This window comes from Mytilus galloprovincialis, chromosome 1 (assembly GCF_965363235.1).
Source record: "Mytilus galloprovincialis chromosome 1, xbMytGall1.hap1.1, whole genome shotgun sequence".
Lineage (NCBI taxonomy): Eukaryota > Metazoa > Mollusca > Bivalvia > Mytilida > Mytilidae > Mytilus > Mytilus galloprovincialis.
Window position 1 is genome coordinate 45,142,417 of NC_134838.1, and position 16,678 is coordinate 45,159,094.

General features: G+C 31.9%; 1 long non-coding RNA gene across 1 annotated transcript in view; it reads right to left on the reverse strand.

The window, feature by feature from the left end:
• Positions 1-5,607: 5,607 nt before the first annotated feature.
• The window catches only part of LOC143079038 (uncharacterized), a 28,222-nt gene continuing 17,151 nt past the window's right edge, over positions 5,608-16,678 (reverse strand). The window contains exons 4-5 of the long non-coding RNA XR_012979329.1: positions 6,646-6,784; positions 5,608-5,696 (exon numbers count right to left, since the gene is read on the reverse strand). This is a non-coding gene — a long non-coding RNA (uncharacterized LOC143079038). The remainder of the gene's footprint in view (positions 5,697-6,645; positions 6,785-16,678) is intronic.

Consider the following 16,678-nt stretch of genomic DNA (forward strand, 5'->3'; position numbering starts at 1 on the left):
ACTGCTCTTAAACAACTTTAAGACATTTCAACACATTTCAATGTGACAATTTCCATTCCTATATTTGAACAGAAAAAGCTTTACCAGTCTCACACTCATCTATTAGGAGCGGGGGTATCTATATTTTTAGAATCCTTATAATGATAGACTATACACAGTGTACAGACAATACAAACCAATTATATACGACGTTGCAATCGATAACGCCTAGTTCAATAGACAACATCAGGGTGGTAAAACACTACGGTGGAGGAATAAAAAAAAAGCACAGTCATTCACTGAAAACTAAATATTGAGCATTAGCAAACTGTTGATGACCTCAAGTGATTCGGAAATGCAAGTGGTTCTTTTTCCAGATGTTGCATCCGTCGTGTTACTAATGCAGGAAAATCCGATCCGAAAAATCCTTCGTTAATTTCACAATCAAGGTGTAATACCACCATTGATATTCCCCTACCAGTCTTTGTTAAATTTGCACTTTTCCAAAAAATGTGTAGAATTTATCTTTGTTTCAAATAAAGAAATACTTTGCATGAGTAAAGTTTTATCCTGTCCAGTACTAAAGAAAAAAATTCACATAACATTTCATTGCATATAAGAAAATAACCATCACTGGAAGTTAACTAATCAAATTGCTCCCCTTATTTTATCTGTGTACAAGGTTTAGTCACCATGTAACCTCAAGATTACAAAATATTCTATAGAAATCCCAAATAAAAAAAAATGGTGTTTTAAAATACCCAAGACATATGTTTATGACACAGAAATCTTTTACTGCAATAAAATGTAGGATTAATTACCTACAACTGTCAAATTCAAGGGAATATTTTTTTTAGACCTATTACCTGTGGTAATAGCATAAACACTTACTACATTCCTTGTTGTTCGATTTTTTCATAAAAACCCTGTTATCGGTTTAAACCTTGTGTGATTCATATCGACAAAATTTTCTTGTTTGGGAAACCTTTCGATGTTTTAAAGTAATATAATAGCTCCTTCAAGATGTCATTTCCCTCGTGGTTGTCGTTTGTTCATGTTTGACATATTAAATTTTCGTAAACTCTTTTGATATACATTAGGCCGTAATGTTTCTGAATTGAATTATTTCATATTTTCTTGTAGGGGTCTTTTATAGCCGACCATTCGGAATGAGTTTTTCACATCGTTGAATGACTTACAGTTGCCTATAATTGCTTACATCCACTTCATTTGAACTTTGGTGAATAGTTGTCTCATTGGCAACCATACACCAATTCTCTTTATTTCATTTTTATATAAACCAAAGCAGTATAAGCTTTTATGTGTTTACTATAAACCATTTTTCATAAAACATAGAACTTTAATTTGTCTTTAAGGTTTTTTGTATAGGAAATACGAATCGAGGTTAAGGTTAAGATCTTGATATTGTCTTGATATCAAACAAATAAATATTTTATTTTCAAAAATGACTCGTAAGAGGTTTGTGACAAAATGTACCTGATACACAATAGACATAAAAAACCCAGCACATTATCATTACTGCTCTTAAACAACTTTAAGACATTTCAACACATTTCAATGTGACAATTTCCATTCCTATATTTGAACAGAAAAAGCTTTACCAGTCTCACGCTCATCTATTAGGAGCGGGGGTATCTATATTTTTAGAATTCTTATAATGATAGACTATACACAGTGTACAGACAATACAAACCAATTATATACGACGTTGCAATCGATAACGCCTAGTTCAATAGACAACATCAGGGTGGTAAAACACTACGGTGGAGGAATAAAAAAAAAGCACAGTCATTCACTGAAAACTAAATATTGAGCATTATCAAACTGTTGATGACCTCAAGTGATTCGGAAATGCAAGTGGTTCTTTTTCCAGATGTTGCATCCATCGTGTTACTAATGCAGGAAAATCCGATCCGAAAAAATCCTTCGTTAATTTCACAATCAAGGTGTAATACCACCATTGATATTCCCCTACTAGTCTTTGTTAAATTTGCACTTTTCCAAAAAATGTGTAGAATTTATCTTTGTTTCAAAAAAAGAAATACTTTGCATGAGTAAAGTTTTATCCTGTCCAGTACTAAAGAAAAAAATTCACATAACATTTCATTGCATATAAGAAAATAACCATCACTGGAAGTTAACCAATCAAATTGCTCCCCTTATTTTATCTGTGTACAAGGTTTAGTCACCATGTAACCTCAAGATTACAAAATATTCTATAGAAATCCCAAATAAAAAAAAATGGTGTTTTAAAATACCCAAGACATATGTTTATGACACAGAAATATTTTACTGCAATAAAATGTAGGATTAATTACCTACAACTGTCAAATTCAAGGGAATATTTTTTTCGACCTATTACCTGTGGTAATAGCATAAACACTTACTACATTCCTTGTTGTTCGATTTTTTCATAAAAACCCTGTTATCGGTTTAAACCTTGTGGGATTCATATCGACAAAACTTTCTTGTTTGGGAAACCTTTCGAAGTTTTAAAGTAATATAATAGCTCCTTCAAGATGTCATTTCCCTCGTGGTTGTCGTTTGTTCATGTTTGACATATTAAATTTTCGTAAACTCTTTTGATATACATTAGGCCGTAATGTTTCTGAATTGAATTATTTCATATTTTCTTGTAGGGGTCTTTTATAGCCGACCATTCGGAATGAGTTTTTCACATCGTTGAATGACTTACAGTTGCCTATAATTGGTTACATCCACTTCATTTGAACTTTGGTGAATAGTTGTCTCATTGGCAACCATACACCAATTCTCTTTATTTCATTTTTATATAAACCAAAGCAGTATAAGCTTTTATGTGTTTACTATAAACCATTTTTCATAAAACATAGAACTTTAATTTGTCTTTAAGGTTTTTTTGTATAGGAAATACGAATCGAGGTTAAGGTCAAGATCTTGATATTGTCTTGATATCAAACAAATAAATATTTTATTTTCAAAAATGAATCGTAAGAGGTTTGTGACAAAATGTACCTGATACACAATAGATATAAAAAAACCCAGCACATTATCATTACTGCTCTTAAACAACTTTAAGACATTTCAACACATTTCAATGTGACAATTTCCATTCCTATATTTGAACAGAAAAAGCTTTACCAGTCTCACACTCATCTATTAGGAGCGGGGGTATCTATATTTTTAGAATCCTTATAATGATAGACTATACACAGTGTACAGACAATACAAACCAATTATATACGACGTTGCAATCGATAACGCCTAGTTCAATAGACAACATCAGGGTGGTAAAACACTACGGTGGAGGAATAAAAAAAAAGCACAGTCATTCACTGAAAACTAAATATTGAGCATTAGCAAACTGTTGATGACCTCAAGTGATTCGGAAATGCAAGTGGTTCTTTTTCCAGATGTTGCATCCGTCGTGTTACTAATGCAGGAAAATCCGATCCGAAAAATCCTTCGTTAATTTCACAATCAAGGTGTAATACCATCATTGATATTCCCCTACCAGTCTTTGTTAAATTTGCACTTTTCCAAAAAATGTGTAGAATTTATCTTTGTTTCAAATAAAGAAATACTTTGCATGAGTAAAGTTTTATCCTGTCCAGTACTAAAGAAAAAAATTCACATAACATTTCATTGCATATAAGAAAATAACCATCACTGGAAGTTAACTAATCAAATTGCTCCCCTTATTTTATCTGTGTACAAGGTTTAGTCACCATGTAACCTCAAGATTACAAAATATTCTATAGAAATCCCAAATAAAAAAAAAATGGTGTTTTAAAATACCCAAGACATATGTTTATGACACAGAAATCTTTTACTGCAATAAAATGTAGGATTAATTACCTACAACTGTCAAATTCAAGGGAATATTTTTTTTAGACCTATTACCTGTGGTAATAGCATAAACACTTACTACATTCCTTGTTGTTCGATTTTTTCATAAAAACCCTGTTATCGGTTTAAACCTTGTGTGATTCATATCGACAAAATTTTCTTGTTTGGGAAACCTTTCGATGTTTTAATGTAATATAATAGCTCCTTCAAGATGTCATTTCCCTCGTGGTTGTCGTTTGTTCATGTTTGACATATTAAATTTTCGTAAACTTTTTTGATATACATTAGGCCGTAATGTTTCTGAATTGAATTATTTCATATTTTCTTGTAGGGGTCTTTTATAGCCGACCATTCGGAATGAGTTTTTCACATCGTTGAATGACTTACAGTTGCCTATAATTGCTTACATCCACTTCATTTGAACTTTGGTGAATAGTTGTCTCATTGGCAACCATACACCAATTCTCTTTATTTCATTTTTATATAAACCAAAGCAGTATAAGCTTTTATGTGTTTACTATAAACCATTTTTCATAAAACATAGAACTTTAATTTGTCTTTAAGGTTTTTTGTATAGGAAATACGAATCGAGGTGAAGGTCAAGATCTTGATATTGTCTTAATATCAAACAAATAAATATTTTATTTTCAAAAATGAATCGTAAGAGGTTTGTGACAAAATGTACCTGATACACAATAGACATAAAAAACCCAGCACATTATCATTACTGCTCTTAAACAACTTTAAGACATTTCAACACATTTCAATGTGACAATTTCCATTCCTATATTTGAACAGAAAAAGCTTTACCAGTCTCACGCTCATCTATTAGGAGCGGGGGTATCTATATTTTTAGAATTCTTATAATGATAGACTATACACAGTGTACAGACAATACAAACCAATTATATACGACGTTGCAATCGATAACGCCTAGTTCAATAGACAACATCAGGGTGGTAAAACACTACGGTGGAGGAATAAAAAAAAAAGCACAGTCATTCACTGAAAACTAAATATTGAGCATTAGCAAACTGTTGATGACCTCAAGTGATTCGGAAATGCAAGTGGTTCTTTTTTCAGATGTTGCATCCGTCGTGTTACTTAAACAATTGAACAGCCGATCCGAAAAAAATCCTTTGTTAATTCCACAATCAAGGAAAAGTGGACGGGATTGTGGCTACGACTATCAGAACATATCCGTGGTCATCTAAGACGTATATTCCATAAGACAACCAACTCACGATGGCTCCTATAAAAACTCCTCAAATATACCAATCTTTTAATTTGTTACGCTAGAACTGTAACGCCAAAAGCACGACTCGTTTGAATTAGACTCATCAGTAACGATTGAATAAAAAAAGACCAAATCTATCGACTTTGAAGAACATTAAAAACTAACTAAGGTGTGAACAAAAAAGTGTTTCGAATAATTACACATTTTATAACACTTTCTAAACCAACCCTCACTGTTAATTTCTAAATATAAGTCAAAATATAACGTAGACTTCAATAGGTTCTTTGGGATAAAAGCATCATATATTCTCGTCCTCATGTGAAAGTAATATTTGAAACTGGATGTTTAACACATATCCATCCACCCACACACCTATTTACCATCGTTACTTTTCTTATCGATTGAGCAAAGAGCTTTCATGATTTCCAGATAAATGTTGCAGATGAAGCATTTTAGCAAGGATATGAATACTTTTGTTTAGCCTAGACAAATCCTTAACTTCAATTTGATTTATTTGGATTCTAAATAACATGTTAATAAAATCTAATTCTATTATTTTATTATTTTTATTAACGACGATGCATGTCAGCTGTTATATTCTGTCGTTGTTGCTTTTGAAGATGCCATCAAACTTAAAAAAACAAACAAAAACATATGAAATATATTGCTTTATAAACGCCAATTTAGTTAGATATACAAAATAGATTGTAGAAAAAAAACACTCCTTTGTTAATAGTGCAACTTTTGTTATTTGCATTCGATTCATCATCCTCACATACTGATAGACACACTTATTGCAAATGAAACAATGAGCTTAATTACCAACTTGAAAGCTGTGAGGACAATTGAGAACAGCAATGATAGACAGTACAAGCTCTTGAAAAATGCTACTGTAAACAAAACAATAAACTTACCCTTTAACTACTACCTAGTACCCTTCCGGAGGACCTCATATCACCCCAAGTTTTTCGTTGGGATTCGTGTTGCTCAGCTTTAGTTTTCTATGTTACGTTTTGTATACCATTATTTGTCTTTTGGTTGTTTGTTTTGCAATTGCATTCAGTTTGAAAACTTTAAACTAATGGTGTTTTTTTCTATTCTACTGGGGTATTGCATTGAGGGTGTCTCAATGTTCGACGACATACTTACTATTCTATTACAGAATTCCTATCCAATTCAATATAACTATCTGCCCTTCAGTCTTTAAGGATTTTGTTCTGAAATCTTTGACTACACTTAACGACAATTAATTTATTTGATATTTTAATCTTTAAGAGCCAGGAACTCCAATATACATTCAGGTAAAGGTGTATTTTTTTTTTTATTTTCAACTGTTAAAGTAAAATTTATTGAATTTAAATGTATGATATGGAAAACTGTTTATATGCTTCATACTTTTAAATATCCTTAGTCTGAAATAAGAATTTGTTTTGTTTTCGTTCATTTTTCTAGAAATGTGAAAAAAAATCACCTTTTAAAAAAATAATAGAGCAAAAACGGGTTTTTGTTACATGCTCAGAAGAAATTAACAGAAAAAGATAACAAATCTACCCCAAATCATCTCCTTTAACTTTACCTACCATGATAGATGGAATTCCTATAGCCTCCGCCACACATTCTAGAATTTTCGCCTGCACAAGGCATGTTGCATTGTAGTTCCGATGCTTGGGGATAGCCAGGTGAGTGAAGGTGGTTTCCACAAAGGCACCAATCCCTATACTGGAAAATATAATTTTGAAACATCAAAAGCTTACGAAAAAGTGTTCCGAGTGTTAGTACGAATAATGAGTTGGCATGCACAATTAATTCGTCAAATGAGATTTTGCCTGATATCAAAAAGTAAAATATCAAAAATACCGAATTCCGAGAAAATTTCAAAAATCCGTAATCAAATGGCAAAATCAAAAGCTCAAAAACATCATGCCATCGAATGCATAACAACTGTTATATTCCTGAATAAGTAGCTAGATAAACCTCTCACTTGTATGACATTCGCATCAAATTCAATTAAATAGATTGTTATCACAGAGATATGTCTCGCCTTTTTGTAATTTTTATAATGCAAATGTTGAAATTTTTTAAAAAGCAATACTATATAACATGCAATTTATGCAAAAAATCGAAGTCGATAAACCATGACAAGGTACATGACTGAACAATCTCCATGGAAATGAGATGTGCCAATGTTAATACAACTGAATACTAAATGCCATTGACTTATCATAAGTCGTTCCCATTAAACAAACCTAAATAAAAACATTAACTTGTAAACTATGCAAATGTTTTAAAGTCAATGAATCACGATGAGGGGGGGGGGGAGAGGGGGGGGGGAAGAGGGGGCTTTATTATCTCCATATAAATGAGACTTGCAAATGCCAATAACTTTGCATACCAAATATTATCGACTTAACATTAGCAGTTGATCTTTAACTTATCTAATCACAAACTAATACATATGACTGAGGGTGCGGGACCTAATATTCTTATGAAAATGAGATGTGATAATGCTTATACAACTGCATATCAAATATTATTGACCTATCACTAGTGGTGCCCCATAAACTGACCTAATCTCAAACTAACAGACTAAGCAAAATTTTCAAGGTCAATAGACCATGACATAGGAAGCGGAACCAAATAATCTCCATGGAAATTAGATATGCCAATGCTTATATAACTGCATACCAAATATCATTTACCTAACCCTAGTGGGTCCCCATAAACTGATCCAATCACACACTAATACATGTAACTAAGCAAAAGTTTCAAAGTCAACAGACCATGTCTGAGAGGGCAGCGCCAAATAATCTCCATGGAAATCAGATGTTCCAATGTTTACTCTACTGCATACAAAATATCATTGACCTACCACTTGTGGTTCACCATAAACTAGACGTAATCATAAACTAATACATTGTTGACGCAGCTGCCGCCTATGTCAAGGTGAGACAAAATGGGGGTACAGCAGTCAATATTGTGCAATCTTAATCACTGTTAGAACAAACAAATATGTAACAAAGAAACACAAAAAAATATAGACAACGCACATCAGCAAAAATGAATACACAAAATTACCATTGCACAAATACATAATATTATTTGTTCACCTCTTTAATTTAAAAAACAAAACAAAACACCAAAACCAACCATCATTGTCAATGTAAGACAACTGTTTAAATGTTGTTTCTGAATATTTTTTGTTTGAATAGCACTAAAGAGAGAATGTATTACCCTATTTATGATTTACCCAGCTTACAAAACAATGAATATATATCCGTTTGTTCAATATGCATCTGTTTGCATAACAAGATTAAAAGTTGTTGGAATAAGAATGAGAACTGTGTACATACGATTACTAGCATACACGTCGTGTGTACACAAGATGGTTCATTCCCCCTATTGCCGCTTGTTTTTTTCAAATTAGGTAAGAAAAAATAAAATTGCATGTGGTTATTATTGGAAAACTAGTGCAATCATAGGATTATACTGTATAAACCTTGTTTAATTTACTTTTATTTGAGGACAGGTAAATGGGTTATTTTTGAATGTATAAATACTGGTTTTTGATTGATATATGAAAAAATAAATAACAATAATGTGTCCCCAGTACACGGATGCCCCATCCGCACTATCATTTTCTATGTTCATTGGACCGTGAAAATGGAGGAAAATCTCTAATTTGGCATAACAATTAGAAAGATCATATCAAAATGACATGTGTACTAAGTTTCAAGTTGATTGGTCTTCAACTTCATCAAAAACTACCTTGACCAAAATCTTTAACCTGAAGCGGGACAGACAAATAGACGAACAGACGGACGAACGAACGGACTCACAGACCAGAAAACATAATGCCCATAAATGGGGCATAAAAACACAGAATACATAATAATCCTAAGACAAAATCACATATTGTCGCAAACAAATAACAAATTCACTGCATTTAAAGTATACTAAAGCATTCGACGTGTGAAAAAGTTTGATGCTGCATCACCAAACTGTATGGTTGTTATTTCCTGGTTGCGGTTTCTAACATTAATCTGTTGTTGATTTCAACGTACTTTTCTTTTCGGCTGCTCTCTTTGCAGCGGCTGCGGACTGGATCAATGTTAGGGCGTTTAAAGCTTCCGCATGTGTAGAAATTAGAAATTTTGATGTGTTAAAAGATGTTTGGATATGGGTGCTTGATATCTTTCTCCATCTTGTTGTGCTTTCGTTCTATATGAATAGAATTCATCAGTTCTTGTATCGTGTAGTGGTTCCGTAAGTTTATGTTCGGTTCTACCAAGTATGTTGTAATTGATGATAGTATAGATGTCTGTAAGGGCACTAAATCATTTATCTATGACCTCATATGACCTCAGCAGTAGGTATGAATTACAGAATAGAAGGACAGCAACACGGCGTACTAGTAGGTGAAGGTTGTTGTATTCCTTGTATTGAACCTGCAGACCTGCTTTTTGTTTTGATTTTTACAGCTTGGATAAAGTCATTTGCCATCTGATTGATTGCTGTTTATTCAGTATTAATTGTTCGGGTAAAGTGAACAGTTTTCCCCATTATTTCATATCCATTGGTTAGAGGATACTTTTTTCACTTTCTAATTGTTTTTTAAAGAACTTTTCTTATCAACATGATCAATCTATTTACCAAATTTGACAAATTTTAAAGTTTATTCATTTTTTTTAATCTTTAATTTATTTATTTATCTGACTAAACTTTTTTTATATTTTGTGTATTTCGTGTATTTGTTTGGAAAAACATATCATATTACCAAACATTACTGTATAAAATATATTTTCAAAATTACAGGGAGAAATATCTAAGGTGACCTTAAATGTTATAAAAACAAATTATCGCTATTTTACGAAATTTTCCTTTGATTTTACTGAATGATAATTTCTTTTCTTAGCACAGTACCGCTAGAGACCAAGGGCGCACGTGGCCATTGTCAATGAAATGAACAGATTACTTCCGGTTGTTCCATGCAGACAAAGTAAAAAAGTCTTGAATGAAATCCACTTCAATCGATGGGATACTATTGTTATTGAACTTTATCATTGTGGTTTTTTTTTTTATTACTGGAAGAACGATTTCTTATATGACAGGATTTGTTTTATACTAGCCAATGTGAATATAGTTTAATTCAACAGTATGCCAGCGAGAAATCCTACGAAACATGGTAATGGCGGAATTTTTTTTTTTCGGAAATGTGTACGTTTATCAAGGATAAGTGTAACGATATGAAGGACGATACTATGACAGCTAATGAGACTATGGAGGCTCTCAATGAACGCTTCATTAAGGAAACTTTTTAAGTGATCAACTTCAGGATACGGAGAAAACCGCATTGAATGTAATGACACTGCTGATGCCCGTTTTAGATGCTTTCTCGGCCCGTAGGGATGAAACCATGTTGATTCACGACACGAAAATCAACCGATTGCAGGTAGGAGTTCGTAACATCGAATACGCGAATGACGCGCTAGATCAGCAGTCGAGGAGGGACCACATCAGAATGACCGGCATACCGGGAAATGAAGGCAATGAAGTCGTAATAGATGCTCTAATTGCTTTATCTCATTCTATGAAGGTTGTTTTGACTGGAAAGATCGGTGTCGCCTACCGAAATGGTAAGAAAACCCCAGGGGAAAACAGGCAGGTGATCGTAAAGTTTGAAAACCGCACTGATCGTTTTAAATTCCTTGCTAGTAGGAAAGAATAAAATAAACTGAGTTTAAAGACGTATATGTTAGCGAAGATTTGACGTCGTTGCGTTTTAAACTCTTTCAATTGGTAAGAAAAAATGATGACCTCAAAAACGCACACACGCGGGATGGTAAAATTCATTGTTTTATGAAGAATGGTGGTGCTAGAGTGGTGATTGCATCCCCGCACGACCTTTTCAAACTAGGAATCGTGGACGTTGATTATAAAAAGTTGGGACTTACTGAGCTGTAGGAGCGCTTGGGAGGGAAATGTCTAGACACCGAGTCAGTGCTTGATGTCAGTGATGATAATTCTGTGATTTAAAAAGAAGTGCTTGAAAATGAAAATATCTTGTAATTTACAAATATCAAAATTTTAACCCTTAATGTGTGTGGTCTTGTCTCTAAATTAAAAAATCCAGATTTTATTGAATTCATGTCTTTATATGATGTAATATGTCTTACTGAAACTAAAATTGATCAATATGATGATGTTGAGGTTAATGAGTTTAAGCTACTACCCTCTGTTATAAGGCAAAGTTGTACATCTAAATCAGGTGGTATTTGTGTTTAAGAATATATATGCAATTATGTCCCTATTAGGGACCCATTTACTTGCTCTAGTCATTGTGTATTATGGTTCACCATTGATGATAAGCTATTGTTTCAAAAAACTTTATTTGGGGTTGTTCATATCCCACCTGATGGTAGTTTATATAGTAGTGTTGACATGTTTAATGAAATTGAAAATGTTATAAATGAATCAGATTTACAAGTTTGTTTACTTGGTGATTTCAATGCACATTGTAGTAACTGTAATGAATATGTTGACATTGATAATAAAATTCTTGACTTTAATGTGTCAAATATTGAGCAAAGTCTTGTTAATAATTTACATATATTAGAGGAATGTGGAATCCCTGTTGTAAGACAATCTCAAGATAAGCATCAGGTTGATAAATATGGCATAAAATTATTAGAACTATGTAGAAGTTTAGAACTTTTCTTTGTTAATGGTAGAGTGGATAATGATAGGGATATTGGGCTTACGATTTGTAATAATTCTGTTATTGATTATGCCATTGTATCACCAAATCTATTTCGATCGATAGTTGATTTCAATGTATTGATATTTGATCCAATTCTTAGTGATATTCATAAACCTATTTGTTTACATTTGTGTACAAATTTAACTTGTGTTGTTGATGTAAATTTGAATAACTCTAATGTTAATGACAATGATATGGACAATACAAATGACTCGAACATTGTAATCACCTTGCATGGTGAATCAGAGTCTATTGTAAAACCAATATGGGCCAGAGACAGAGCACCAGTTTTCACGGAGAACCTAGACGATACCAGTGTAGTTGAACTTTCGAATAGATTAGAGGATATTGATCCTCAAAATACTGATAATGTAATTGTCAATAATGTTGTAAATGATTGTGTGAATATTATAAGGAATGCGGCAGAACAAGTAAAAATGTTGGTTAATATCAATGATAACAATGTTAAAAAAAAATGTAACTCTCAATCTGTACATCGTAAGTAGTATTTCAATAGTGAATGTTATGTAAAACGTAAAAAATATCGCAGGTATTACTATAGAGTATGTTCAGCAGTTAATTTTGATGATTTAGTATGTAAAAGTAGAGAGTACAAGAAAACTTTGAAAACTCAATTTAACGTGTTTCAGAAGGCATCAATAAGTAAATTGCGTGGTTTGCGTACCACTGATCCTAAGTCTTATTGGTCATTGTTAAACAAGGGCTGTGAGAAAGGTAAAAATGGATCTCAGAAGGTTGCTCTTGATTTATTTTTTAACCATTTTAAGAATTTGAATAATGTAGAAAATGATATTGATGTTGTATTACCAGAGAATATTAGTGAGTACAATACTGTAATTAATCAGTCTATTTGTGAACAGGAAGTTGTAAATGCAATTAAGTCTTTGAAAAATAACAAAGCATATAGCGATGAAATGATACTTAATGAATTTTTGAAACATGCGGCTTGTAAACTTATGCCCGTATTTTTGAAAATATTTAATATTGTATTTGATAGTGGTATTATACCAGACTCATGGCCAAAGGGTTTTATCTGCCCTATTTTTAAAAAGAAAGGTGATCCTGCAAATGCTGACAACTAAAGAGGTATTACAATATTGAGTTGTTATGGAAAATTGTTTACATGTATTTTAAATAATAGATTGTTCAATTATTTAGAAAGTTTAGGATTATTATGTAAAGAACAGGCAGGGTTCAGAAAGGGGTATGGCACTGTTGATCATATCTTTAATTGAAATGTCTTATTGATTTGTATTTATTTAGAAGAAAAATAATGTATTGTGCCTTTGTTGATTTTCGTAAGGCTTTTGACTCATTATGGCAAAGATTGTTACGCAATGGTATAGATGGTAAATTACTGATTGTATTACAAAACTTGTATAAAAATGCAAAATCTTGTGTAAGAGATGGATCTAATTGTTCAGATTTTTTTGCATCTAATATTGGTGTGAGGCAGGGTGAAAACTTGTCGCCCCTATTATTTTCTATTTTTCTGAATGATTTGACTGAGTTTATGTCACTTTATGTTTATGTATGTTATTTGATTTTGCCATGTGATTATGGACTTTCCGAATTTATTTTCCTCTAAGTTCAGTATTTTTGTGATTTTACTTTTTTTTTCACATGCTTATAGTGGTCTGAATGATGTTTGTAATATGTCTCATTTACTGTTTGACAATGATGATATTGAAGTGTATTTCAAATTGTATCTGTTGTTATATGCGGATGACACAGTCATTTTTGCAAAATTTGCAGCTGAGTTATAATCAGCATTGAATGCAATGTATTTATATTGTGAAACATGGAATCTCAAAGTTAATACTGCAAAAAACAATGTTGTTATATTTTCTAAAAGTCGACAGGCTGAAAATGTTCAATTTATATATGTTACAGGCATTTTCTAAATTTAGGCATTTTGTAAAATGACTGAAATTTTTAGGCATTTTCTAAAATGCCTGGATGATTTAGGCATTTTACAAATTGACTATTTTTTTCAGGCATTTTATAAAATGCCTGAAAAAATGTAAGGCATTTTACAAAATGCCTAAAAGACTAAAACTGAATTGAATGTACTCAAAATTTTTGTTATCTGTTATTTTGAAAATATATTTGCTGTTAGCTGTTATTGTCTGATTCTTTGTTAGCTGTTATTGGGCTTTTAGTATTTTTTGTTATCTGTTATTGTGATAATGTATTTGCTGTTAACTGTTATTGAAAATTGGAATGTTAGCATTTTTTTTACAGTCAATATTCGGTATAAATTGAAGATCATTGGCCATTGGTGTCTACCACTACTAATATGTTTTTCCCGTATTCAGAGAAGGATTCCATTAACATATACCCATCACAGAAGTGAGGTCCAGGACAATTCAAGTATATCTTATGATTATCCTTTGTAATAAATTCTATTTTTTTTATGAATGTGTATTTAGAATTATCTTAATGTTTTGTATGAGAATAATGTTCCTTGTTTTCCGTACGAACATATTAAATTAAAACAATTCTTAATATGACAAAAAGGAAAACATATGGCCAGGAATATCTGACAAGGATCTCAATTAAGGACTAGGTCCTAACAACCACTTAACCTTTTATATAATATGGTACATAGACTCAGCTCTGTGATTCTTTTCAAAGCAGAACCAAATGCATTGTACAATGAAAGTTCCAACCATGAACTTGGGTCCGAAGCTGCACATAACTCATTACAAACAAAGATTTATTTCGTTTCAAGTCATTGTTTCCCTACTAAACTATGTATTCTACTTACTAGCACACTTGGTACAATCAAAAACCTCAGCTGATAAAAAATTGTTCAAATAAGGCCTTTGAAAATAGTGGAATAAATTGCTTTTAGAGTGTCAAAATTCGTTCGAAGTACTTGATAAATTGCATGCTTATAATTGGTGCATTTGATTTTTCTATCCTATATACCACTTTGCCTCATAGTCTTATTATGAAAAATTCACACACCTCATTAAATGGTCATTTAGAAAAAGTCAGAATATTCAAACTCTTTAATAGGTCACTTTTTTTATTAGCAACAAAGGGAGCTTCAGTCAATATATATAAACAATACACCAACGTTTCATGAGAACTGCTGAAAACATTTTTGTGTTAATGATGAAAACTGGAAAATCACCCCTTTTTAATTAATAAAACCCGTTAACTCGGAAACGTAAAATCTAAAATTTATAAAAATTGAAAGTTACCTCATGTTAATAGATATAAACAGTTCACCAAAATTCCTTGCTTTGTGAAAGCATTTTTGATTCATTTTTGAGATATTATCAGAAAACTGAAAAAAAAACACCAATTTTATTGAATAAAAACCCATTACCCAGAAACTTAAAATCTAAAATTTATAAAAAAAAAAAACAAACCAAAAAGGAAGCTCACGTCAATAGATATAAACAATTTCCCAAAGTTTAATGCAAATGGTTAAAGAGTTTTTGAGTTTATGTCCGACATGTTGACAACAGACGGACAACAGTATACCATAATACATTTCGTAAACAAGCGTATAAAAAATATTATAATATATTGAGTAGTAATTTAAACACATTCTAGATAAAAAAATTAATACTAAAAACATAGTCATAAAAAAATGGAATGCATTACAAAGGATTATATCCGTAATAAGAAATACTGATTTGTCAAAGACCGAATTATTTTAATATTTCATTTACTGTTATCTGTTTTTGTCCATTTTAATTCCTTGTTATCTGTTATGAGCCAAATCAATTTACTGTTTTGCTGTTATTGGGACCCCCCTTGCCCCCCCTCTTAAATCATTTACATTAACACTGAAGATGACAATTATTTGTTCCTACATGTAATGTTTGGATGACAGGGACTGTTACACATTTGTCCTGACTTTTTGCAAAGACAACGTTTAGTGTTACATTTAGTCTTACCACTAGCACTACAGCCACATTTTGTGTAACCTTGACCATCACACAAAGAAACTTTACTGACAGCTTTTCTAAAGGATATTTCATTATCATAATTTACACATTGAATAGCAATAAAGTTACTGTCAGATAGTTCAAACTGATTCCTGGTGTATAGTCCACGTAGTATTCCATCTTCAATTCCAAGTTTATAACCATGCGCTTCCTTTCCAGTAACAACAACCATAAGGTTACGCGGGTCTCCATTTTATCTCTTCCACCATGTCCAGTGTTCAAATGTGCTCTCATTATAATGCTGTATATTTCCTCTGCATATGCATAATATGGGATAGGATCTGTCAATGACTGTCGCTTTTTAATCAATTTGTCTACATCACCACAGTGTAACACATCAAATCTGCAATTTCAAAGTATATAAATTTGTTAATTTGTTACTTTTCAATGGTGGCCTTATACAATTAGCATAAAAGAATAATTTAGTAGCATAAAAAAAGAAAGAAAAACAAAAAGTCTCAATGTTTTGATGTTTTGTCAATGAATTGGTGCAGGCTAAATTTCCAGTGGCAAAAATTTCATTCATATTCAATAGGCCTATGAGGCAATCTAATGAGAGTTGTCTCATTGGCAATCATACCACATCTTCTTATTTATAATTAATGTTATTAGAAGTTTTCATATGTGATCATGTACTTTTTTTACTTTTTTAAGTTATAGCTCAACAGAAGAAGTGCACCTACCTTTGCATATGATAATAATCCGAAGAATGTCCTTTTAATCCATTCTTAATTTTGTTCAAAATAGTTTCATATTATTCTCTGTTCCATATAATACTTTTCTGATTAGAATCAGAGTTTTCAATTAATTGGTTTGTAAATCTTTGTTCTGGTGTAAGAACAACATACCCTTCTGCCATGATGAAAA